The 25,188-nt window shown below is 46.1% G+C and overlaps 1 protein-coding gene across 2 annotated transcripts in view; it reads left to right on the top strand.

Annotated features, from left to right (window-relative positions):
• The window catches only part of DGKA (diacylglycerol kinase alpha), a 311,491-nt gene that overhangs the window by 141,338 nt on the left and 144,965 nt on the right, over nucleotides 1-25,188 (top strand). For both annotated transcript variants that reach the window (XM_075336996.1, XM_075336997.1), the window contains one exon: nucleotides 16,275-16,434. The gene's annotated coding sequence lies outside the window, so the exon portion shown is untranslated. The remainder of the gene's footprint in view (nucleotides 1-16,274; nucleotides 16,435-25,188) is intronic.

Raw genomic sequence — 25,188 nt, 5'->3', positions numbered from 1 at the left:
TCAACCATTTTTCAATTAAGCCTCCTTATTTCAGGGGCCCAAAAATAATTGGACAAATTTACTTAATCATAAAGAAAATTTTAATTTTAATACTTTTTAGAGAATCCTTTGCAGGCAATGAACACCTGAAGTCTGGAAGCCACGGACATCATCAAACGCTGGGTTTCCTCCTTTGTGATGCTTTGCCGGCCTTTACTGCAGCTGACATCAGTTGTTGCTTGTTTATGGGTCTTTCTGCCTTAAAGGGAACTTAGATCAAAAAAATTGGTCTGCACTCTGACTAGTGGATGGTGGTGCAAGTGAAAAATGGGTCCAATCCAAGATAATAAATAAATTCACTGCACTCATAGATTGTGATGCAAAAAATTTTCCAAATTTATTGAGACGACTGTGAAGTCATTCCGACGTTTCGACCCCGCCTGGGTCTTAGTCAAGAGTCGCTTCAAGATGGGTGCCTGGGATATGGAAATTTGAGTGGGTTAATAGCGTTTGGTAGAGAATACCTTGAGGATAAAGGTCCTGGGTTTAGCCAGCGCAGCAGCACTGTGGCTGGTGATATGGTGTATCCTCAATATCCTCAATCCAGTAAACTAAGTGATATATCGTTGGATTCAGAGTCTCTTTGACTACATCATTCTACTTTCAGATTAGGTAGTAAAAACCATCTGACAGATTTGGGAACCTGACCAGTCAATCAAGCCTTCCCACCAGCATTTTTTATATTAAATACTAAATGCCCTGCCGAATGAGCGCTTTAAACTGCCTGACACCTAAACATATATGGACAAAAGGTCTTTATAAAGTCCTTTTCCCAGACACATTCCAAACTAGCTTTGTTTTAGCATGTTCTTCTGGTATGTGCTGACATATCTTTTTTGCCTTAAGGCTACATTCACACATGCTTTTCTCCCGTCTATGTGCTTTTTTTCTTTAAATGTATCCCTTTGTCCAGTCTATTAAATTCATTGTTTATCCTATTCTCATTCATTTTTGCGGCTCGTACTTGGCTATTTAAAGGGAATCTGTCAGTAGGATCAACCCTCCTAAGCCGTCTATATGTGCATAGAGATCATAGGAATCTTAATAAAATTATTCATTGATATCTGCGATCCAATGGATGCCTTATTCCAGAGAAATCCATATTTTTATTATGTAAATGATCTGCTAAGAACTATGACCAGAACACTGATCTGAATGAAAATCTGTCTCCAGATCTTATTTTTAATAAATGGTGTAGTTACCAGAGTGAGACCTATAACTTAGGCCCCTTTCACACGTCAGTGATTCTGGTACGTTTGTGCTTTTTTTTTTAAACGTACCAGAATCACTGACATACGCAGACCCATTATTGTTACGAGGGGGACCCGGGGAAGCGTGCCAAGATGGGAAATGGACAGCTTCCGCCGGTCAAGGTCCACTGTGCGGTGTAAGGGACCGCTGCTATGGTCAGGAAAGAGTGAGTGGGTTGCTACTAGTGATCGTCTGGAACGTCACAGACGATCTATGTACACCGGTCCGCCCTAACCCGTGAGGGTTGTATGGCTCGGGGCTTCTCGTACGGTGTACCTGTTGCACGGGGACGCACAGAGGTGCCTACGCACGTGTGCCAGCGGGAGTCACAGGATATGGCATGAGGGTAGCACAGAGGTGCCCACGCACGTGTGCTTTCAATAACCAGGTGAGTCCGGTGGAGACTCGAGGAGCTCACCTGGGACAGGAACACGGCCTGTTGAAGGAGATACTGCCGGAGCAGCAAGGCAGGAACACGACCTGCAAACCAGGTGCTGCCTGAGCAGCAAGGGCAAAGCCCACGAAAGACAATGACGTCTGTAGAGTGGCGTGGCAGCACGCTGCCAGACATCCAAACATAGAAGGACGGTCGCGCACCGCCATGATGGCAGGGGGAGCTTTTAAGGAGGTGTAGCTCCACCCAAGGGCGGGCGCGAGACGGGCGTGACTCAATCAGGGTTCGTGACGTCTTGGCCCAGCCAGTCAGGATTCAGCACATCACCAGCCTCGTCATGGGGCCATGTGATATCAGTGAGCGAATCAGAAGACGTCACGTGGAGCACATGCTCATCCTCCTGCCTCTGGGTCATAAAGGCGGGATCCCCGGTTTCACAATGTGCAGAGACATGGGAAGTCTTGCTGCTTCCCTGAGCATCTATTCTTTGCACACTGCGCAACTTCCCAGAGCCTCCATGATGCTGAGCAGGAGAGCTCGTGGCAGGCAAGGGATGGGAGACCGCTCCATTCCCGGTAAGGGGAGAACCACTAGGTGTCACCCTTCTGCTGTGTCTCTGAGAAGGCAACTCCTGCAGACTGCACAGTCTCCCAGACCTTTGGTGCTGCTGAGCAGTAGGGCTCGTGGCCGACAAGGAATGGGGGACCACCTCATTCCTTGCAACAAGAGAGCCACGACGTGTAACATTACCCCCCCGTCTAGGGCCCCCCCCCCTCGCCTGCGCCTGAAGGCCGCCACCAAACCTGGGGCGTGGACATGCTCCTCCAATTCCCAGGACCTATGCTCCGGGCCACGATCGACCCACTCCACGAGGAAGTACCTCTTGCCCTGTACAATTTTTGTTCTTACTAGCTTCGCTACTTCAGGGTCGTCGGATGAGAAGCCAACCTGGGACAGCAGAGACCCCGAGGTTTTAGGTCGTACGGGTTTCAGGAGAGATACATGAAAAGTATTAGAAATAACCCAGCGCGGAGGGAGCTGGAGTCGATATGTTACCGGGGTTGCCTGCTCTATTACTGTAAACGGGCCAAGGTACCTAGGAGCAAACTCGGCTGTCTGTACCGGAAGGTTAATATGTTTAGAAGACAGCCACACTAGGTCACCAGGTGCGAAAGATGGCACAGGATATGGAAGACCCGCAGGCCTCCGCCTGAACGGTATATTATACGCACACGACGTACGGACTCCCATATTCTTCTGTACATCCTGAGCTACCGCCGGCCCCCAATAATGCCTGACCGCAGGGTCTCTGTCGACCCTGAAGTGACCCCTGCTTTTGGAAGCACGATCCCATGACAGCACATCATTCCGTGGGTCAGGGGGAATGAGGGTCTTACCAGGTGGCACCTGGTCTAGGGAAACGGAAGTGACCCTCCTCACGCTGACCGGAGGTGGAACAAGACACTGTGTTTCTTCCGATGGTTTCGAACATCGGGTGTCTACATGTCCCCTCTGCCCACAGGTAAAGCAATCGACCGACGGCCGAGAACCTGTGGTAGAGGAGACCACTGTGGAGATTTCCATGGGCTCCACAGAATCGTCAATAGAGCTGGCTGGGAGACCGGTCTGGTGGGGAAGGGAAGTCGGAGGCTCTGTAGACCAGGAAGACGTGGGTGCCGAAGAGACCTCGAGCCTCCGCTCCGCGTGGCGGATGTCTATGCGAGAGGCAAGCCGAATCAAGGCCTCTAAAGTGGTCGGCACGTCACGCGTGGCCAGCGCGTCTTTGACGAACCCTGCCAGACCCTCCCAGAACACAGGGACCAGGACTTTATCTGGCCAGTCCAGCTCTGCGGCGAGTGTCCTGAATTGTACTGCAAAGTCCCCGACTGAAGTGGACCTTTGCCGAAGGCGTAGGAGCCGCAGCGCGGAGTCGTGGGTGACTTGAGGCCCGAGGAACACCTCTCTCATGGCCTCAAGATAAACTGAAAGGTGATTCACCACCCGATCTCCGCGCTCCCACAACGGCGTGGACCACTTTAGCGCTTTCCCTGTGAGCAGGGACTGGACGAAGGCTACCTTCGCCTTCTCAGTAGCGTAATCAGTCGCGGACAACTCCAAGTAGGTGGTAACCTGGTTTATGAAACCACGGCACTCAGAGCTGTCCCCGCTGAAGCGCTCTGGGAGCGCAAGGCGAGGCGACCTTCCGCACAATTCCACCGCCTGAGTAGCCGCCTGGGTGGCGACTGTTGCTAGAGCAGCCTTATTGGGAGAAGACCGCTCCACTGCTGCCAATCGTGACTCCAACTGCTGCACATAACGCAGCAACTGCTGCTGCTCTTCCGCCATAGCCAGACCTTTGGCGCGACCGTAATGTTACGAGGGGGACCCGGGGAAGCGTGCCAAGATGGGAAATGGACAGCTTCCGCCGGTCAAGGTCCACTGTGCGGTGTAAGGGACCGCTTGTTACGGTTGCTGCGAGCACTGGAGACTATGTCCAGATTTCTTGCTACTGCACATGTGCGAGCGCTTGAGACTAAGTCCAGATTTTTTGCTACTGCACATGTGCGAGCGCTGGAGACTAAGTCCAGATTTCTTGCTACTGCACATGTGCGAGCGCTGGAGACTAAGTCCAGATTTCTTGCTACTGCACATGTGCGAGCGCCGGAGACTAAGTCCAATCTTGGAGCCATTGCACATGTGCGGGTGACATCATCGCTGACACGAGGTCACATGTCTCTGACACCTTCTATGCCGATTGGTCGCTGGTCATGTGCTTGTGACGTCTTGCTCGGTGATAGGCCAGCATGACGTCACTCCTGTCGTTCTGGAAGCGGATTGGCTCTGGTGTCCTCCATCTTGGATGAGGCACAGAGTCTATATAAGACCCTGACACACGCCGCATGGTGCTCAGTCCTCTTGGTTCATGCATATGAGTAGACGCTCTGTGCGCGTTCCTCTAGGCATTTCTCTGTCTATGCTAGGTGAGCGCTACCGGCAGGGTAGCGTTCTTATACCTTACAGCTTCGGCTGCTGTCCGTATCCTTACCTCTTAGGGGAGCGGACATAGGCAGGTGCCTGAGGCACATGGTCTGGCTGGGCCTTGTGATTGTACTCGTAGGTGGACGTTGCCGCTAGGGTAACGTTCCTTATACTGCGTCTGGCAGTTGTTCGTATCCTCGCACACTAGGGGAGCGAACAGAGGTAGGAGCTTTGTGCGGCTTACGCTGCTGTTCGTCTCTTTTGCACCACTAGAAGAGCGGACCTAGGCAGGTGCCATATCTAGTGGTTCGTGTCCTCGCACACTAGTGGAGCGAACGCAGGTAGGAGCTTTGTGCGGCTTACGCTGCTGTTCGTCTCTTTTGCACCACTAGAAGAGCGGACCTAGGTAGGTGCCATTTCGCACACATTGCCTTTGTCTCTGTGATTATTAACAGAGATCATTCCACACACCCTCCAAGTAAGGGAGGAATTGCTTTACTTTCTTATTATATCTTTCTGTGAGTTAACAGAGGTATTGCACTCTGCCATAGTCTGCAGCAAAGTCTTTGCACGGTGGACCCTGACTGTCTGATACTCCTTTCGGTTATTATCAGACAGCCCCCCGTAACACCGCTGCTATGGTCAGGAAAGAGTGAGCGGGTTGCTACTAGTGATCGTCTGGAACGTCACAGACGATCTATGTACACCGGTCCGCCCTAACCCGTGAGGGTTGTATGGCTCGGGGCTTCTCGTACGGTGTACCTGTTGCACGGGGACGCACAGAGGTGCCTACGCACGTGTGCCAGCGGGAGTCACAGGATATGGCACGAGGGTAGCACAGAGGTGCCCACGCACGTGTGCTTTCAATAACCAGGTGAGTCCGGTGGAGACTCGAGGAGCTCACCTGGGACACGAACACGGCCTGTTGAAGGAGATACTGCCGGAGCAGCAAGGCAGGAACACGACCTGCAAACCAGGTGCTGCCTGAGCAGCAAGGGCAAAGCCCACGAAAGACAATGACGTCTGTAGAGTGGCGTGGCAGCACGCTGCCAGACATCCAAACATAGAAGGACGGTCGCGCACCGCCATGATGGCAGAGGGAGCTTTTAAGGAGGTGTAGCTCCACCCAAGGGCGGGCGCGAGACGGGCGTGACTCAATCAGGGTTCGTGACGTCCTGGCCCAGCCAGTCAGGATTCAGCACATCACCAGCTTCGTCATGGGGCCATGTGATATCAGTGAGCGAATCAGAAGACGTCACGTGGAGCACATGCTCATCCTCCTGCCTCTGGGTCATAAAGGCGGGATCCCCGGTTTCACAATGTGCAGAGACATGGGAAGTCTTGCTGCTTCCCTGAGCATCTATTCTTTGCACACTGCGCAACTTCCCAGAGCCTCCATGATGCTGAGCAGGAGAGCTCGTGGCAGGCAAGGGATGGGAGACCGCTCCATTCCCTGCAAGGGGAGAACCACTAGGTGTCACCCTTCTGCTGTGTCTCTGAGAAGGCAACTCCTGCAGACTGCACAGTCTCCCAGACCTTTGGTGCTGCTGAGCAGTAGGGCTCGTGGCCGACAAGGAATGGGGGACCACCTCATTCCTTGCAACAAGAGAGCCACGACGTGTAACACATTATAATGAATGGGTCTGCTCACACTTCAGTGATTTTTCACTGCACGTGTCTCCGTGCAGCGTACCCGCGTGTGCGTGATTGCTGCACGGAGACATGTCCATTTTTTTCTGGCATCACTAATGTTCCACGGACCACGCAGTGGTGTGGTCCATGAAACACGTGCCAGAAAAAAACGTGCATTTAAAATAAAAAACATTTTAACTCACCCGCCGTCCAGCGATGTCCTCTGCAGCCCGTCCTCCCTGCTCCTTCTGTGCCGGCTGATTACTGTCGCGCATATTCATTATGCGCGACACAGCTGACCCGGAAGCAGCTCTTGCAGGGGTCACCGCCGGCAGGATGCTGCGTCGCGGGAGGGATCAGCACCATGGAGAGCGGGAGCGGGCGCAGGTGAGTGAATCTCTAAGTGCAATCACGGGCCACGGAGAACGGAGCCCGGATTGCACTTAGACAACTCACGTGTGCCGTGATTTTCGGTACACGCAGGGACATGTGCGTGTTTTACACGCCAGTGAAAAACGTCTGTGTTTTTCACTGACGTGTGAAACGGGCCTAACACAGTACAGTGGATCTGAACTTTGTCTCATTACAAACACATTTGCAGCTGCAGCTCCTGCAGCTCAGCCGTATTGCAACAATGACTGCCTATTAGTGATGGACGGACACAGACTATAAAAGTCCAGATCTGTGCAGTTTCAAATGTACCCAAGTGCCGGGCCCAGAGTTCTCAGGGAAATCCGGGTATGGATCTGGCAACTCGAGAAATAAAAACAAATAAAAGAAAAATAAAGAAAATAAGAATAAAGCAAGTGCTTCATACTTACCGAGTCACTGACGCTGCTGTAACTGCTCCCGCTGGCACTCATTCATTTCCGGGGCTGCTAATTACCTTCATTACATATGCACTGCTTTCCCCTCCCACCAGCATCTGTGATTGGTTGCAGTTAGACGCACCCCGAGCCTGTGTAACAGCGTCTGATGCTTCTAATCTTCTAATCACAGACCCTGTCTGTGAGTCTATATCGTACAGTAAAAATAAATAAATAAAAATTGTCATAGGGTCCCCCCCATATTATGATACTCAGCACAGATAAAGCGTACAGCTACAGGCTTCAGCCACCAGCTGTGTGCTTAACTTGACTGTGTTTCAAAATAAGAGGAACCACATGCAGCTTTTTATTTTAATTACTTAAATTAATAATTTTTAAAAACCAGTTTGTGTGGCCCCCCCAGTTTTGATACCCAGCCATGACAAAGCTCGACAGCTGGGGGCTGGTATTCTCAGGCTGAGGAAACCTGTGCGTATTGGGTGCCCCAGCTTAAAAATAGCAGCCCGGAGCTGGCCGGAAAAATGTGGATTGCTTTCAATTAAGACCACCTTCTATGACCTACATGCCCATGTAGATGGCTTAGGATTGGATGGATGAGCTCCCTTCATTTTGCCGCTTTATTTCCTTTTTGCGCTGCATCACTCCTTAGCAGCGATATCCATATTTATTGCTTTGAGAGCACAGTATTTGAAACCTCTGCTTGCAGTCCAACTGGGCGTTTCTTTACAATTTTCTTTGGGGGTGTGGGCTCTCTTCTCTCCTTTTTCAGATGCTGCCAATTAGAGCTGCTAAGCTATGATTATCAACATCTAGGACAGAGGAGTGAAAACACAAACACCCAGAAAAGACCATGAAGGAACGTCCACTTAGATTATGAAGCCGAGATTTCACATACTACACTCTAGAAGAAACAAATGTAACTGTCTCTGCAATGTAGTGACGCAGTGCAAAACGGAAAAAAAGTGTCAGAATCCAGTGAGCTCACAGGTTTTTACAAAGTTTTTAGCTGCATTTTTTTGAGCACGTGACAAGTCCTCTTTAAGTTTATGGGATCCATTAAGAGCAGAGGATCAATAGAATACAACTGTTTACTTCCATTTTTTTTTCCAAACTTTATGCTTTATTGATAATTTTCCTTTTTTACAACCATAAAAGAGAAGAATAACAGAATTACATCAAATATTACACTGTCTCATGGAACGACATATTATTAGGGTATGTGCGCACGTTGCTTTTTACCTGCTTTTTACCTGCTTTTTTGCTGCTTTTTCTTCTGCGCTGTTTAATGCCAAAATGGATGTGTTCTTCTATTCAAGCAAAGTCTATGGGAATTTGGGTTTCTTGTTCACACTATGTTGTTCAAAATGCTGCCTTTTTGTGGCAGAACTTTGGTCAAAAACTCAGCTTTCCAAAGAAGCAACATGTCAATTGTTTTTGCCATTTGGGTTTTGCACTGCAAAGCTGAGTTTTTGACCAAAGTTCTGCCACAAAAAGGCAGCATTTTGAACAACATAGTGTGAACAAGAAACCCAAATTCCCATAGACTTTGCTTGAATAGAAGAACACATCCATTTTGGCATTAAACAGCGCAGAAGAAAAAGCAGCAAAAAAGCAGGTAAAAAGCAACGTGCGCACATACCCTTAGACAGTATAAGGCTGTTGTCAAAACTAAGTTTGAATCAAAGAGATCAATAAGGTCCAGGTACTGAGGATCACATCATGGGGAGTGGGGGGGTCCATGAACTAGTAGGTTTTTATAGGTGGTATCTTGCTACATAGGTATCCCAATCATGCCAGGTCTGAAGAAAACTGTCCATAGAATCTTGCAGGGTAGCTGTTAGCAGTTCCATCTGGCGAATGTCCATGCCTTGACACGAGCATATACCGTAAGTCCTGTTTGGATGGTGGGCAACTTTCTTTACTTCCATTTTTAACTGATCAATAGTTGAAAAAAAAAAGTTCAGTATTTATCGCCTTCAGATTTGATAATCGGAGCTGCAGTATGCTCAGTATGCTAAAACAAAATCTGCAGACTTTCACGACCTAATCTTAGGTCTTAGGCAATACGTAAGGTGAATTCTGGCCAACTCTGCAGAGATTTGTGCTAATATTTTCTGAAGGGCCAACGAGAACCAAGTTTACATGCAGATTTTTGTTGGATTTAAAGTCTCGGTTCCACTTGCGCATCATTTCCAATGCGAGAGCATGAGGTCCGATATGCTAGTGACCCTCGACTCCTGGTCTGCTGCGAGTGTGAGCCAACGGTCATGTGACTGTGAGCTGATCTTGCGATCGGATCACAGCTGTGAAAAAGAGGGAGGGAGCACTTTCTCTCTGTCCTTCGCTCGTCTCTGTGTACATTGCACTGCGGTCGGATGACAAGCGAGTGCAGTGCAATGTTTCACACGCACCCATAGACTTGTATAGGTGCGTGTGAGCCTTGCTGCCAAACACAGCATGCTGCGATTCATTCCGCATACCGATATGGCAGGAGAAAACAATCTCAGATGGACACTACCCCATGGTTTTGCACTGGTGCGATTGCAATCTGATGTTTTATGGATTGCATTCGACTGTACAAAATACAAGTGGAACCGAGGCCTTAGGCAAGTTTCAGTGCTGTATGTGCGCCAAAATCCATGTCAGATATCCATGTCAGATATTGCACCTGTGAAGAAGGCAGAATAGTCTTCTAGCCCAAGATATGGAGCAGTATTTTCTGAGTTACGGTAGACAAAAAGGCATTATTGTTAGCTTTGAGAAACCACTATAGTTAGTGGTTTTGGAAGCGCGCACAAGACAGCACCACAAACGTTCTGCTGTACATTATGATAAAACACTTCCCATTACATCATTATAATGTTCTATCTGTATATCGGTGACATGACTCCTCTTCTCTGCGCTGTACTCAATCAAGCATTATAATTTTTATCTGGCAAAGTACGGCAATTTTTTAGGGTTGTTAAAGAGACCAGCAATTTTCGAGAATATTCAGGAGAGGTGAAGTGCCAGAATGGCAGGATTGAAAAATAACTTCAGGAATTTGCAGGATTGTATTATTTGTTTGGATGCTATCTGAATTGACATATTTTCCCTTATACTTTTAATGTCTTATGTTGTACACATATCCTACTACAATCCTCCATATTTATAGCCTTGTTAACCCTGAAAATATTATCAAACTCAAATGCCTAAACAAGGATTTTATGAGCTTTCTAATGAGAATGTATCAACTCGAGATGTTACACTACAAAGGGCCTGGTCCAAACAAGACTTTATTCATTATGTTAGTTATTTATTATAAAAGAAGACAGAAAAGAACAGACAGTTCCATCTGCATCATGTTCTCTGACCTCTCCATTCTGTGTATCCTTCTATCTGTATTCTGCATTAATCCCTAATCGGCTTCTTCATTTTATGTGACAAAGCTATTTGGAATGAAGTAAGGATTCTCTTGCCTGGACAAGTCATTTACAGCACAAATCTGAAAGAAAAAAAACACAGTTCCACAGATGTATTAATAGTTGTTATATGAATACAGCCTCTGCTTTTACTTTGTGCTACATAATTAGATAACTCCTTTTAATTGGGTCAAAAGTATGAAAGAAAAGCATGAATGGATCTCGGCAGAAACCTTTCCTTAGTGCAGTGAGATTAGTATAATGTGGCTTTTTTCCCCAGATAGTTTTAAAATGTGAATAGTATATACATTTTTAACTACTGCATTTTCATATTGAGCTTACTGTAAATGTATATAAAAATATATACGAACACACAGAAATTATTCAACTTACCGTTCAAATGCCTAGACACACCTGTACATGCAATGGTTTACTTTTATTATAAATGGAATGTGTACATTTGAGAGTCAGACTCACCCGAATGTATACACTGTGTGCAGAATTATTAGGCAAATGAGTATTTTGATCACATGATAATATTTATACATGTTGTCCTACTCCAAGCTGTATAGGCTTGAGAGCCAACTAACAATTAAGTAAATAAGGTGATGTGCATCTCTGTAATGAGGAGGGGTGTGGTGTAATGACATCAACACCCTATATAAGGTGTGCTTAATTATAAGGCAACTTCCTTTCCTTTGGAAAAATGGGTCAGAAGAGAGATTTGACGGGCTCTGAAAAGTCCAAAATTGTGAGATGTCTTGCAGAGGGATGCAGCAGTCTTGAAATTGCCAAACCTTTGAAGCGTGATCACCGAACAATCAAGTGTTTCATGGCATATAGCCAACAGGGTCAATAGAAGCCTGTTGGGCAAAAAAGGCGCAAAATAACTGCACATGAATTGAGGAAAATCAAGCATGAAGCTGCCATGATGCCATTTGCCACCAGTTTGGCCATAATTCAGAGCTGCAACGTTACTGGAGTATCAAAAAGCACAAGGTGTGCCATACTCAGGGACATGGCCAAGGTAAATAAGGCTGCCAAACGACCACCTTTGAACAAGAAACATAAGATAAAACGTCAAGACTGGGCCAAGAAATATCTTAAGACTGATTTTTCAAAGGTTTTATGGACTGATGAAATGAGAGTGACTCTTGATGGGCCAGATGGATGGGCCAGAGGCTGGATCAGTAAAGGGCAGAGAGCTCCACTCCGACTCAGATGACAGCAAGGTGGAGGGGGGGTACTAATATGGGCTGGTATCATCAAAGATGAACTTGTGGGACCTTTTCGGGTTGAGGATGGAGTGAACCTCAACTCCCAGACCTACTGCCAGTTTCTGGAAGACAACTTTTTCAAGCAGTGGTACAGGAAGAAGTCGGTATTGTTCAAGAAAAACATGATTTTCATGCAGGACAACGCTCCATCACATGCATCCAACTACTCCACAGCGTGGCTGGCCAGTAAAGGTCTAAAAGATGAAAAAATAATGACATGGCTCCCTTGTTGACCTGATCTGAACCCCATAGAGAATCAATGGTCCCTCATAAAATGTGAGATCTACAGGGAGGGAAAACAGTACACCTCTCAATACAGTGTCTGGGAGGCTGTGGTGGCTGCTGCACGCAATGTTGATCGTAAACAGATCAAGCAACTGACAGAATCTATGGATGGTCAGCTGTTGCGTGTCATCATAAAGAAAGGTGGCTATATTGGTCACTAATTTTTTGGGGTTTTGTTTTTGCATGCCAGAAATGTTTATTTCTAAATTTTGTGCAGTTTTACCTGGTGAAAATAAACAAGTGAGATGGAAATATATTTGGTTTTTATTAGGTAACCTAATAATTCTGCACAGTAATAGTTATCTGCACAACAGATATCCTCCTAAGATAGCCAAATCTAAAAAAAAAACACCCCAACTTCAAAAAAATAATAAGCTTTGATATTTGAGACTTTTGGGTTGATTGAGAACATAGTTGTTGATGAATAATAAAAAAAATCCTCTAAAATACAACTTGCCTAATAATTCTGCACACGGTGTACATTGGACGAGTGCTATCTGATTATTTAGCGCTCGGACCAATGTTCTACTATGGAGCAGGCTGTTAAGCTTTTTTCCATCATATCTTTTTTTTCTCAAACCGATTCGGCATGAGAAAAAAAATGCAGCATGCTGCAATTTGATTTGCAAATCAGATGCCATTCACTTATTCAAGTCTATGGATGCATGGAAAACATCGGATTTTTCGTGGATACTGATAGACAAACCCGAACTGTAAAGTTCGGGGTCCGTACCGGATACCTAGTGACCGTGCAAGGACCACGAACACTGACTTCTCAGGGAAATCCGTGTTACTGTTCGAGTTCAGCCATCTGGATAATTAGGAAAAAGAAAACAAGGAATAAAGCATAATTGATATACTTACCGACCTTCCCCGCAACTGTAATACTACTTCTGGGTCCGTTCATACATATTCACTGCTTCCCTCGCCCACAGTCAGTCCCGATTTCTGTGATTGGTTACAGTCAGACCCAGCCCTTACACTGTGTGACAGCATCTGGGATTGGTTGGAATCACACATGCTGTCGGTGTCCCTATAATAATGAAAAAAAAATAAAAAAAATTGGGGTAAGGTCCCCCCACATTGGGATACACAGCACAGATAAAGAGGGTAGCTACAGGCTGCAGCCCACAGCCATGTGCTTATCTTGGCTGTGCATCAAAATAAGAATGACCCTATGTGGCTTTTTTTTAATTATTGAAATAAATAAATTAAAAAATAGTGTGCATTCCCCTCCCCCCCCCAATTTTGTTACCCATCCAAGATAAAACCTACAACTGAGGGCTGGTATTCTCAGGCTGGAGAGGCACATGGTTATTGGGCCGCTCCAGGCTAAAAATATCAGCTCCAAGCTGCCCACAATTGTCTCATCTATTAGATGCAACAATCCCGGCACTTTACCCTGCTTATCCCGATTGCTTTGGTGCGATGGCAATCTGGGTAAACTAAGCAGTTAATGACAGCTCACAGCTGCCAATAAGCCCAAGATTAGTATTGGGTACGGGTCTATGGGAACCCCCATCACTAATCCTGTAAATGAAAATAAATAAATACAAACACCAAAAAAATCCTTTATTTGAAATAAACTACAAAAATAACCCACTCTTTCTCCAATTTATTAAACCACCAAACACCCAAGTCCTATTTAATCCACACAAGACCCCACAACATTTCCAGCTTTGCTACACACTAAAGTTGCAGTGCTCAAGCACATTATAAATCATGACCGCCCGCTGAGCCTTCAGATAGAGACTTAATGAGCTGCAGCTGTGAGCGGTAATATCACTGAGTTTATTTGTGGTCAAAACTGGAAGTTCCCATGGTGCCCCATGTATGACCGCAGGTAAACTCACCTCAGATGAACTCATTGAACTCACTGACCTCACCTCAGGTGAACTCATTCAGTTCAATGAGACCTGCATCTCCTGGCAGAAAACCACGGCAGGGGCGGGGGGTTCTCAAAAATGGAGGTTTGGTGCTGAAATTTAGGCACCAAATCTGCATCTGCATATCATATTTTGATATTTTGTTGCCAGGAGATGCAGAATTGGTGCAGGAATTTGATGCATACATTTCAACACCAAATCTGCATCTCCTGGCAAAAAAATCGCATCAAAACCGCATTGTGTTTTAATGCGTTTTCAGAAATGCCCGATCTATCAAAATATAAAATATATTAATCTGATTAGTAAAGTGCGTAACGAGAAAAAAAATCAAAACGCCAGAATTAAGTTTTTTGGTTGCTGCAACATTGCAATAAAATGTAACAAGAAGTGATCAAAACATTGTATCTACCCAAAAATTGTATAATTAAAAAACATCAGCTCAGGATGCAAAACATAACACTGAGCCTGAGATCCAGAAAAATTAGAATGGCCTTATAAAATGGCAACAAATTCTTTTTTTGACAAATTTCTGCATTTGTTTTCACCACGTAAAAATGAAATTCTAAAAATTCTACGTTTGGTATCTACAAACTCGTACTGACCTGGAGAATCATACCGCCCGGTCAGTTTTACGATATAGTGAACATGGTAAATAATAAAAACAATCTTGGAATTTCAGTCTTTTTTCAATTTCACCGACCTTGGTGTTTTTTTTTTTTCCTGTATCCCAGTATAATACAGTGGGGAAAAAAATATTTAGTCAGCCACCAATTGTGCAAAAAAAGATGAGACAGGCCTGTAATTGACATCATAGGTAGACCACAACTATGAGAGACAAAACGAGAAAACAAATCCACAGAATCACCTCGTCTGATTTGGCAAGATTTTATGGGGAAATTATGGTGGAAAATAAGTATTACTCATGTATAGGTCAAGATCTATGGTTGGAGTGCCCATTAAACCCAAGATGCGTGACCCTGATCCTTGACCACATTACACAGGGATCAGGGTCAACTTAAGGCCCCCTTCACACGTCAGTGATTCTGGTACGTTTGTGCTTTTTATTATACGTACCAGAATCACTGACATACGCAGACCCATTATAATCAATGGGTCTGCTCACACATCAGTGATTTTTCACTGAAAGTGTCTCCGTGCAGCGTGCACCCTTGGCCGTGATTCTGCACGGAGACATGTCAGTTTTTGTCTGGCATCACTGATGACCCACGGACCACACTATGGTGTGATCCGTGTGTGATCAGTGAAACACGCACAAGAAAATCACGGACATATTAAATATTTTCAACTTACCTTGCCTGCGATTCGCTGTGCAGCCTCTGTTCTCGGCAGCTCCTGCCTGGCTCATGAATATTCATGAAAGCAGGAACTGCCGACCAGGAAGTAGCTGCTGAGAGCGGTGGGCGGACGCTGCAGAGCCGAGGAGTTCAGCACCATGGACAGCAGCAGTGAAGGCAGGTGAGTAATGTCCATATGCAATCACGGGATCACGGATTGCACATGGACAACCCACGTGTGCCGTGAATCACGGAGCACGGAGGGACATGTGCGTGTTTTACACATCAGTGAAGAACGTCAGTGTTTTTCACTGACGTGTGAAACGGGCCTTAGGGTCACATTTGACTTGTTCCCAAGGATCCCCTGGTGTTATCGTTATACTGGGCCTGACTACCGGATTTCCTGACCTATGTTACCTGCCTCCTAGGCAGAAGACAAAGCAATTGGGCCTGGTATTCTGATCTGAAATCCGCCTTAGTACACCAGCCTCATCGTGACTAAGAGACCTATTTAATATTGTATGTAGTTTTTATTGTGGAATTTGATGACACATCTGCTTTAATATTACAATATTGTTATTGATCGTTTTCCCCTGTAAATGGGGCTGATATATTCACGTAAATTACAAATAAAATCCAGTCTCCTGAGAGCACAGCTGATGTGGAACTGCTCCTGCTGCTTCCCGATATCTCATTTTTACGGACTGGAGCGAGAAGCTTCATAACAGCTAAATAAACGGTATACACCGCATGCAATCTCTGAACAGCTGCAGCTTTGCAAAGATGTTCACTAAAGTGATCCAAAGGTGCTTAAAATATTCAACTTTAGTCTTGTAATTTTCTTGATTGTCCAATATTTTTTTATTTTTTTTTTTTTTTTAGAATACATGGGTTTTCAATGAAAATTGGCTGAGTGATTCTAGACATTTGAATACAAATGTATAAAAAAAGAACCAACTATTCAATCTAAAATGCATATCCTAAAATTCATTTTTGTTGTTCTTACAGATCGTGGAAAAAAAACTGGTCTTCCTAAAGTCAAGATTCAGCTCAGTATATACCCTGGGGCAAGAAGAGGCACGAGAGAATCTCCCCTTCAGTACAGATTGTTCTTTTTCTGTCGTTGCCATTTAGCAGGACTTTGATTGGGAGGCGCGCTATTAAGAAAGTATGTAAATATATGCTGATTAATAAAACGCTCAAATGAATGAATGTTCCTGTAAAAAAAAAAATACACGAAATGCTTAAAGATAACTTGTCAGCAACATTTTGTAATTTAGAGTAAGGCTGTAATGGCGCTGTAAGACTGATTTAGTTGATACCTTTACTGCAAAAATTTGCTTTTTTGTTAGTCTTTAATTAACATTTGAAATTTTCTGCTAATTAGATTTCGCTGCACAATGACAGGACTGTACATTGGTTTTGTCCTCCATCTGTGATTCCCCACCCTTTTTCCTGCTTCCGATCTGTGAAATCTCAACAGTGATTTGTCATTCACAGACCAGAAGCAGGAAGAGGAACAGGGTAATCACAGACAGGGAGGAGAAGACCAGAGTATAGTCCAGCCCCTGTGCACCAAAATCCAATTAGCAGAATCCTTTAAATGGTGATTGAAGAAGAATAACAAAGTGGAGTTCGTCACACACAATGTAATCAGTGTTACAGCTCCATTATAGCCATGGCTTTACTTAAGGGTACCGTCTCACTAAACGACGTACCAGCGATTCCGACCACGATATGACCTGGTCAGGATTGCTGGTGCGTCGCTACATGGCCGCTGGTGAGCTGTCAATCAGGCAGATCTCACCAGCGACCAGTGACCAGCCACCAGCCAGCAGCGACTCGTGGAAACGATGCTGCGCTTGGTAACCAAGGTAAATATCAGGTAACTAAGCAAAATGCTTTGCTTGGTTACCCGATATTTACCCTGGTTACCAACGCACACCACTTAGCACTTACTCCCTGCACTCATAGCCAGGGTACACATCGGGTTACTAAGCAAAGCGTTTCGCTTAGTTACCCGATGTGTTTTTTTTTTAAATCAGATACTTTTTTTATTAAAACAGAATACATACAACACAATAACAAATCGGCATCCAAATTAAATTTATCACATCTATTACCCCTTTAACTCCCACCCCGGCAGCAACACTTCTCCCCTATACTACATCCCATATAGTACACACTTATAATACCCTCCAACTGCAGTATAGCAACCATCCCGTTCACCCCGATGTGCAGGAGGAACAACTAGTAACACAAATAAAACAAAACACACACATCAGAGGTCTCAGACGGCTATCCCCATCCCATATCAGTTTACTGGTCCATCACTCGTCCTATCCGCATTGCAGCCAAGGAGACCATAGCTTCTCAAACATTTTAACATTCCCCCTTCTTTCATACACTCCCTGTTCCAGCTGAAGAATACATTTCACCCTTTTAATGTACTCTCCCCTGGTCGGGGGGTCTTTTTTAATCCAGGACCTGGCGATTAGCTTTCTTGCCGCATACAGCAGCCTAGCAATGGCAATTTTAATAGTATTTTCCACCCCAAGCTCCTCAACATATCCCAATAGGCATATCACTGGTTCCCTGGGGAGGACACACCCATATGTTCTTCCTATCTTGTGGATAACCTTAGTCCAAAAGGAGACCAGTCTCGGACAAGACCACATCATATGAAAAATACCTGCGTCAGATCCCTGACACCTTGGACACTCCGAATTCCTTTTCAACCCCATTTTAAACATCAGTAAGGGAGACTTATATACCCGGTGAATCACGTATAGGTGAGATAGTCTGGCCGGTTCGCTCATGGAAAGTTTAGGGACATACTCTAAGATACTCTCCCACACCTCCTCCGTTATCGGCCCAACTTCCTCCTCCCATTTATATTTAGTTTTAATTGGGTAGTCTAAAAGAAAGATATGTAATATATCTTTATACGTGCCAGAAATGATACCTTTAGTGCTTCCTCCGCCCTTACACACATACTCCAGTACCAGGTCAGTCTGTATGGCCACACTTTGTTTAGCCGCTTGGGCTGCAATCGCATGTTTTAATTGACTGTAGTTGAGCCAGCCGGACGCTGGTAACTGAAACTCACTCTGTAACTGTGGGAACGATTTCAGAATTCCCCCGTCCAATATCTGATGCATGTATATTACACCCTTACGTCTCCAGTCCTCAATATTCCCCATTTTCTGAATCTCCGGGAGATTACTGTTATCCCAGATAGGTGTAAACTTGGTTAACCGGGTCACCCCTCTCACCCTTTTCAGCCTATCCCAGGTCTTATTTATAAGTGCCATTGTAGGAGATGTTCTACCCAGGAGCCCCACCGAACCATCCTCTAGTCCCATTACCAATGGACTTCTACCCACTATGTATTCCAGTACTTCTTTAATGCCTCCATCTTTCTCTCGATCAGACCAACCCCTGAGGTGTTGACATTGCGCCGCTATATAATACAATTCCGGATTTGGGATTGCTAGACCCCCCTCATCCTTCGGCCTTTGTAAAGTCTCTAATCGCACCCTAGGCTGCTTTTTACCCCACACCAGGTCCCTAAACAGCGAGTTTATCCCTTTAAATCTTTTCCTTGAAATACAAACAGGGGCATTGTGCAGTATGTATAGGAGTTTAGGCATTACTACCATCTTTAGTAAATTAACCCTTCCAACAACTGACAAATGTAGCTTGTTCCAGGCATCCACTTTGGCTCTCAATTTTTTAAGGAGCGGCCATAAGTTCACCTGTATGTATTTTTCTACTGGCAGAGATATCTGGATACCTAGATATTTAAATTCGTCCACATTCTTCAATTTGTTAGCCCCAGTATCTTCATTTGTCCAGGCTACTTCCCCATCCACTTTAAAGAGGTTCGATTTAGACCAATTAATGGTCAGTCCCGAAACTTCTCCAAATTTCTCTATTATCTGCATGGCATGATCCAATGAGGCTGACGGATCCCCCAAGAAAAGTAATAAATCGTCAGCATAAAGAGCTATTTTCTCCTCTAAATGCCCATACTTAAATCCATGGATCTCCTTTGATTTCCTAATGGCCGCCGCCAGAGGCTCTATTGCAATAGCAAATAGGAGCGGCGATAGTGGGCAGCCCTGTCTCGTTCCCCGGTGCAACTCAAACGCTGAGGAGGTCATACCGTTAACTCTAACTTTAGCAGTAGGCCTATTATACAACAGCTGCACCCACTTTACAAACCGTGGGCCAAAACCCATATTCTGCAACACTTTCCACAGATACCCCCACTCAACACTATCGAACGCTTTCTGGGCATCTAGCGAAGCGATCACCCTCCGGCCAGGGTTGTCAGGTGGCAACTGTAGATTAAGATATAATCTCCTGATATTAGCAGCTGTGGTCCATATGTTTGGTCCATATGATTGGTCCATATGTATTAGGTTAGATATAACTCCAGTCAGCCGGTTTGACAACACCTTAGCCAGAAGCTTCACGTCCGCTGTTAATAACGAGATGGGTCTATATGAGTCTGGAAGCCTCGGATTTTTATCCTCCTTAGGAATTACTACTATTATTGCTTCTCTCATAGATTCAGGCAATATACCTTCCCCCTCCGCCACCTCAAAGACTTTCAATAGTTTGGGTAATAGGATTTCTTCTAACTGTTTATAAATTTCAACTGGTAGCCCGTCTGCTCCCAGTGCCTTGTCATTGCTCATGCCATGCAGAGTGCCCTCCAGTTCATCAATAGTAATAGGTGACTCCAGTTTATCTCTATCCACCACAGACAACACCGGAAGCGCACCTCGCTCAAGAAACGAGTCCACCTCTTCCACCCACACCTCTCCGCTAGAAGAATATAGCGTGCAATAGAAATCTTTAAAGACCCCAAGGATCTCCTCAACCTCAGTGACCTGTGTCCCCTCCACTGTGTCCATACCATGCACAAATGAGCTACTCCTTTGAGCTGCAGCTATGACCGATAATAGATGACCAACTTTTTCCCCCTCCTCATAAAAATGCAATTTTTGGAATGCCTGCTTCCTTATCGCCTTCTCCAAAAGCCTCTTATTAACCTGTTCATGCGCCTGCCTAAGATTTTGCTTCGCGTCTGTAGCAGTACTCCAGATTGCTTCCAGCTCTGCCTTATCTAAGGCCTCCAGGCTATTTTTCTCATCCTGCCTCATCTGTGTTTTACGTTTACAGATATCCCTGAACAGGAGCCCCCTGAGGTATGCCTTCATTGCATCCCATACCATCATGGGACCAGTGCTACCCTCGTTGTGGATAAAGAAATCCCCAAGATCCCGTTCTATATTCCCCATGTTAATATGACGGATCCATGCTGGATGAAGCTTCCACTCTCCCCTCCTTCCCCCTGTCAGGGTCCCCCGTCGTATGGACACTAGAATTGGGCTATGATCTGAAATCACTCTTGTCAGATATTGCACGTCGCCTATCATTGCATCCATCAGATCACTAGCTAGAGCCATGTCAATGCGGGACAGAGTGTTATGCGAAGCCGAATAACAAGAGAAGCAGGATACCCTCCCATTCCTCACTCGCCAGGCATCCACCATTCCAAGTTCCCCAATAAGAGTGCCAAACGAAGTCATACAACTATCCTGGATACCTGGAGGTCTACTACTCCTATCCCAGTACAGATCTATCACATTATTGAAGTCCCCCACCAGTAAAAAAGGGATTACTTCCCCCTTCTCAGAGAACTCCCTTATCTCCCTTAGTTTGGTGCACTTATATGGAGGTGGTATATATATTGCAGCTATACACATGAGTCTGCCAAATATTTTACACTTGACGGCCACACACTGTCCCTCTTTATCCACATACACTTCTATCTCTTCATATTGCACAGAGTTATGGATCAACAGTGATACACCCCTTGCATAGTTGAAAAAGGTGTTATGATAGGCCTTCTGCACCCATCTCCTATTTAAAACATGTGTTGTCTCCTTTGTGAGATGCGTTTCTAGTAGACATATTACTGACGGGTTCTGGTCTTGAACATATTTAATTATTGCCGCTCTCCTAGACCTATCTGATAACCCTCTAGTTACCCGATGTGTACCTTGGTTACCAGCGTCCGCAGCTTCCAGACGCCGGCTCCCTGCACATTTCAGATCGTTGCTCTCTCGCTGTCAAACACAGCGATGGATGCTTCACAGCGGGAGAGCAACGAGCAAAAAATGAACCAGAGCAGTGTGTAACGATCAGCGATTTCACAGCAGGGGCCAGATCGCTGCTCAGTGTCACACACAGTGAGATCGCTGATGAGGTCCCTGGTACGTCACAAAACCTGTGACTCAGCAGCGATCTCGCTAGCGATCTCGCTATGTGAGAAGTACCCCTTACATTACAAAATCGTGCTGACATGTTCACTTTAATCCACATAAGATCAAGCCAGCAACACTGCCTGTAGTAGTAGTTGTGCTTGAGAAAAAGACAATGATCCTATAACACTATAGTGACATCCTCAGCACTGACAAAGACGAGTATAGTTTCATTTGCTGCAATTTAGTTTGAACCAGCGCCAATGAAAAAAACAGATATTGCCCAATGTTTCAAACAAGGATATCTGTAGTGTAAAAATAAATGTGCATTTAGTGTAATCTACACAGTCGTGGCCGAAAGTGTTGGCTCCTTTGAATTTGCTCCAGAAAATGAAATATTTCTCCCAGAAAATTATTACAATTACACATGTTTATTTCCTTTGTGTGTATTGGAACAACACAAAAGAAAAGAAAAAAAACAAGAAAAAGGCTAATTGGACATAATTTAAACCCCAAAAATGGGCAGGAGAAAATTGTTGGCACCCTCAACGTAACATTTGGTTGCACATCCTTTGGAATAAATCACTGCAATCAATTGCTTCTTATAACCATCACCAAGCTTCTTGCACCTCTCAACTGCAATTTTGGACCACTCTGTAAGATGTCTCCACAGGTTTTCAATGGGATTTAGATTCGCACTCATTACTGGTCACTTCAGAACTCTCCAAGAAGTTTCCAGAAATGGATGGAAACAAAGCACTGAAGTATGTTTGGGGTCATTGTCTTGCTAAAAGATGCTATAAGACACATGACCTAGGATGCAAACCCAGCTTTCTGACACTGGGCACTACATTGTGACCCAAAATCCTTTGGTAATCTTCAAATTTTGTGATGCCTTGCACAAGTGCCAGAGGCAGCAAAACAACCCCAAAAGATCTTTAAACCTCCACCATATTTGACTATAGGTACTGTGTTCTTTTCTTTGTAGGCCTCATTCTGTTTTCAGTATACAGTTCGCACTGGAACTGATACATCCTCAGTCTGCACGACAGCTTGAGTTTCTTTGGAACTTGAGTGAGGCTGCTCATCCACCATCCGGACTATCCTCCAATGCAACTTTTCATCATTTTTTTTTGCCATCCACATCCCTGGAGATTAGCTACAGTGCCATAGTTGTAAACTTCTTGATTATCTTACGGACTGTGGACAAAGCAACTTCAAGATCTCTGGACATGGACTTATAACCTTGAGATTTTTGATAGTTTTCAGCAATTTTAATCCGCAGGCAGTTCTCTTCTCCTCTCTTTATTCTCCATGCTTAGTGTGGCACACACAGACACAGAATGCAAAGATTGAGTCAACGTCTCCACAATTTATCTCATATCAGATGTGATTTTTATATTGCCCTAACCTGTTACTTCCCACAGGTGAGTTTGAATGTGCACCACATGCTTGAAACCAAGTTGTTTAACCACAATTTTGAAAAGGTACCAACAGTAGCGTAGCAAAGGGGGTCGGAGGGGGCGGTCCGCCCCGGGTGGGCACGTGTCAGGGGGGCGGCATTTTGGCCACTCGCCTTCAGTTCTGCTGCCCCCGGGCCGAGTTCCGGGGACTGGAGTCCTCAGCAGGAAACTGTGGCTGCTGTCTCTTTAAGGCACGCAGACCACAGTGCCCTGCTGGATTGAGCTTCATCTGTGGGCGGAGCTACCACCCGGTGTCCTGCTCTGTCCCAGAGAGATGAAGGAGTGCCAGACAGCAACCCCCAACAGAGCGCTGGCCTCCGGCGCTGTGTGGGACCCCTCTCATCCGTGTCCGAGTGGTAAGTGCTACCCCCCCTCCCCCTCTCGACCTGTATACTCCCTCCCAGCCACCCGGTTTATGGGCCCCAGTGAGCTGCATGGGCTTTCCCCACCTCAGGAGCTGCGTGTGCGGGCCCCCAGGAGCCACATGTGTTGGTGCAGGCTCAGCTCTGCTACATCTGCCCTGTGCTTGGTGCAGGCACAGCTCTGCTACATCTGCCCTGTGCTTGGTGCAGGCTCAGCTCTGCTACATCTGCCCTGTGTCTGGTGCAGGCTCAGCTCTGCTACATCTGTCCCTGCCCCCGGTGCAGGCTCAGCTCTGCTACATCTGCCCTGTGCTTGGTGCAGGCTCAGCTCTGCTACATCTGCCCTGTGCTCGGTGCAGACTCAGCTCTGCTACATCTGCCCTGTGCTCGGTGCACGCTCAGCTCTGCTACATCTGCCCTGTGCTCGGTGCGGGCTCAGCTCTGCTACATCTGCCCTGTGTCTGGTGCGGGCTCAGCTCTGCTACATCTGCCCTGTGTTTGGTGCGGGTTCAGCTCTGCTACATCTGCCCTGTGTCTGGTGCGGGCTCAGCTCTGCTACATCTGCCCTGTGTCTGATGCGGGCTCAGCTCTGCTACATCTGCCCTGTGTCTGGTGCGGGCTCAGCTCTGCTACATCTGCCCTGTGTCTGGTGCGGGCTCAGCTCTGCTACATCTGCCCTGTGTCTGGTGCGGGCTCAGCTCTGCTACATCTGCCCTGTGTCTGGTGCGGGCTCAGCTCTGCTACATCTGCCCTGTGTCTGGTGCGGACTCAGCTCTACTACATCTGCCCTGTGTCTGGTGCGGGCTCCGCTCCGCTACATCTGCCCTGTGTCTGGTGCGGGCTCAGCTCCGCTACATCTGCCCTGTGTCTGGTGCAGGCTCAGCTCCACTACATCTGCCCTGTGTCTGGTGCAGGCTCAGCTCCTCTACATCTGCCCTGTGCTTGGTGCGGGCTCAGCTCCTCTACATCTGCCCTGTGCTTGGTGCAGGCTCAGCTCCTCTACATCTGCCCTGTGCTTGGTGCAGGCTCAGCTCCTCTACATCTGCCCTGTGCTTGGTGCAGGCTCAGCTCTGCTACATCTTCCCTGTGCTTGGTGCAGGCTCAGCTCCTCTACATCTGCCCTGTGCTTGGTGCAGGGTCAGCTCTGCTACATCTGCCCTGTGCTTGGTGCAGCCTCAGCTCTGCAGCAGCCGCGTGTGCGGGCCCCCAAAAGCCACGTGTGTGTCTATTTGTGCAGCAGAGTTGTGTGTGTATGTATGTATGTATGCAGTAGAGCTGTGTGTGTCTGTTTGTATGTAGCAGAGTTGTGTCTGTATGCATGTATGCAGCAGCTACAGAGTTGTGTGTCTGTATGTATGCATGTATGCAGCAGCTACAGAGTTGTGTGTCTGTATGTATGCATGTATGCAGCAGCTACAGAGTTGTGTGTGTCTGTATGTATGCATGTATGCAGCAGCTACAGAGTTGTGTGTGTCTGTATGTATGCATGTATGTAGCAGCTACAGAATTTTCTATATGTATGCATGTATGCAGCAGCTACAGAGTTGTGTGTGCCTGTATGTATGTATATATATATATGTATGCAGCAGCTGCAGAGTTTTGTGTCTGTCTGTATGCAGTAGAGCTGTGTGTCTGTATAAATGCAGTAGAGCTGTGTGTGTCTGTATGTATGCTGCAGAGTTGTGTGTCTGTCTGTATGCAGTTGTGTGTCTATGTATGCAGCAGAGTTGTGTGTCTATGTATGCTGCAGAGTTGTCTGTATGCAGTAGAGCTGTGTGTGTCTGTATAAATGCAGTAGAGCTGTGTGTGTCTGTATGTA

This window comes from Anomaloglossus baeobatrachus, chromosome 2, assembly GCF_048569485.1.
Source record: "Anomaloglossus baeobatrachus isolate aAnoBae1 chromosome 2, aAnoBae1.hap1, whole genome shotgun sequence".
Classification (NCBI taxonomy): domain Eukaryota; kingdom Metazoa; phylum Chordata; class Amphibia; order Anura; family Aromobatidae; genus Anomaloglossus; species Anomaloglossus baeobatrachus.
Note: the sequence above shows the minus strand (reverse complement) of the source record. Positions and strands in the feature narration are given on the sequence as shown.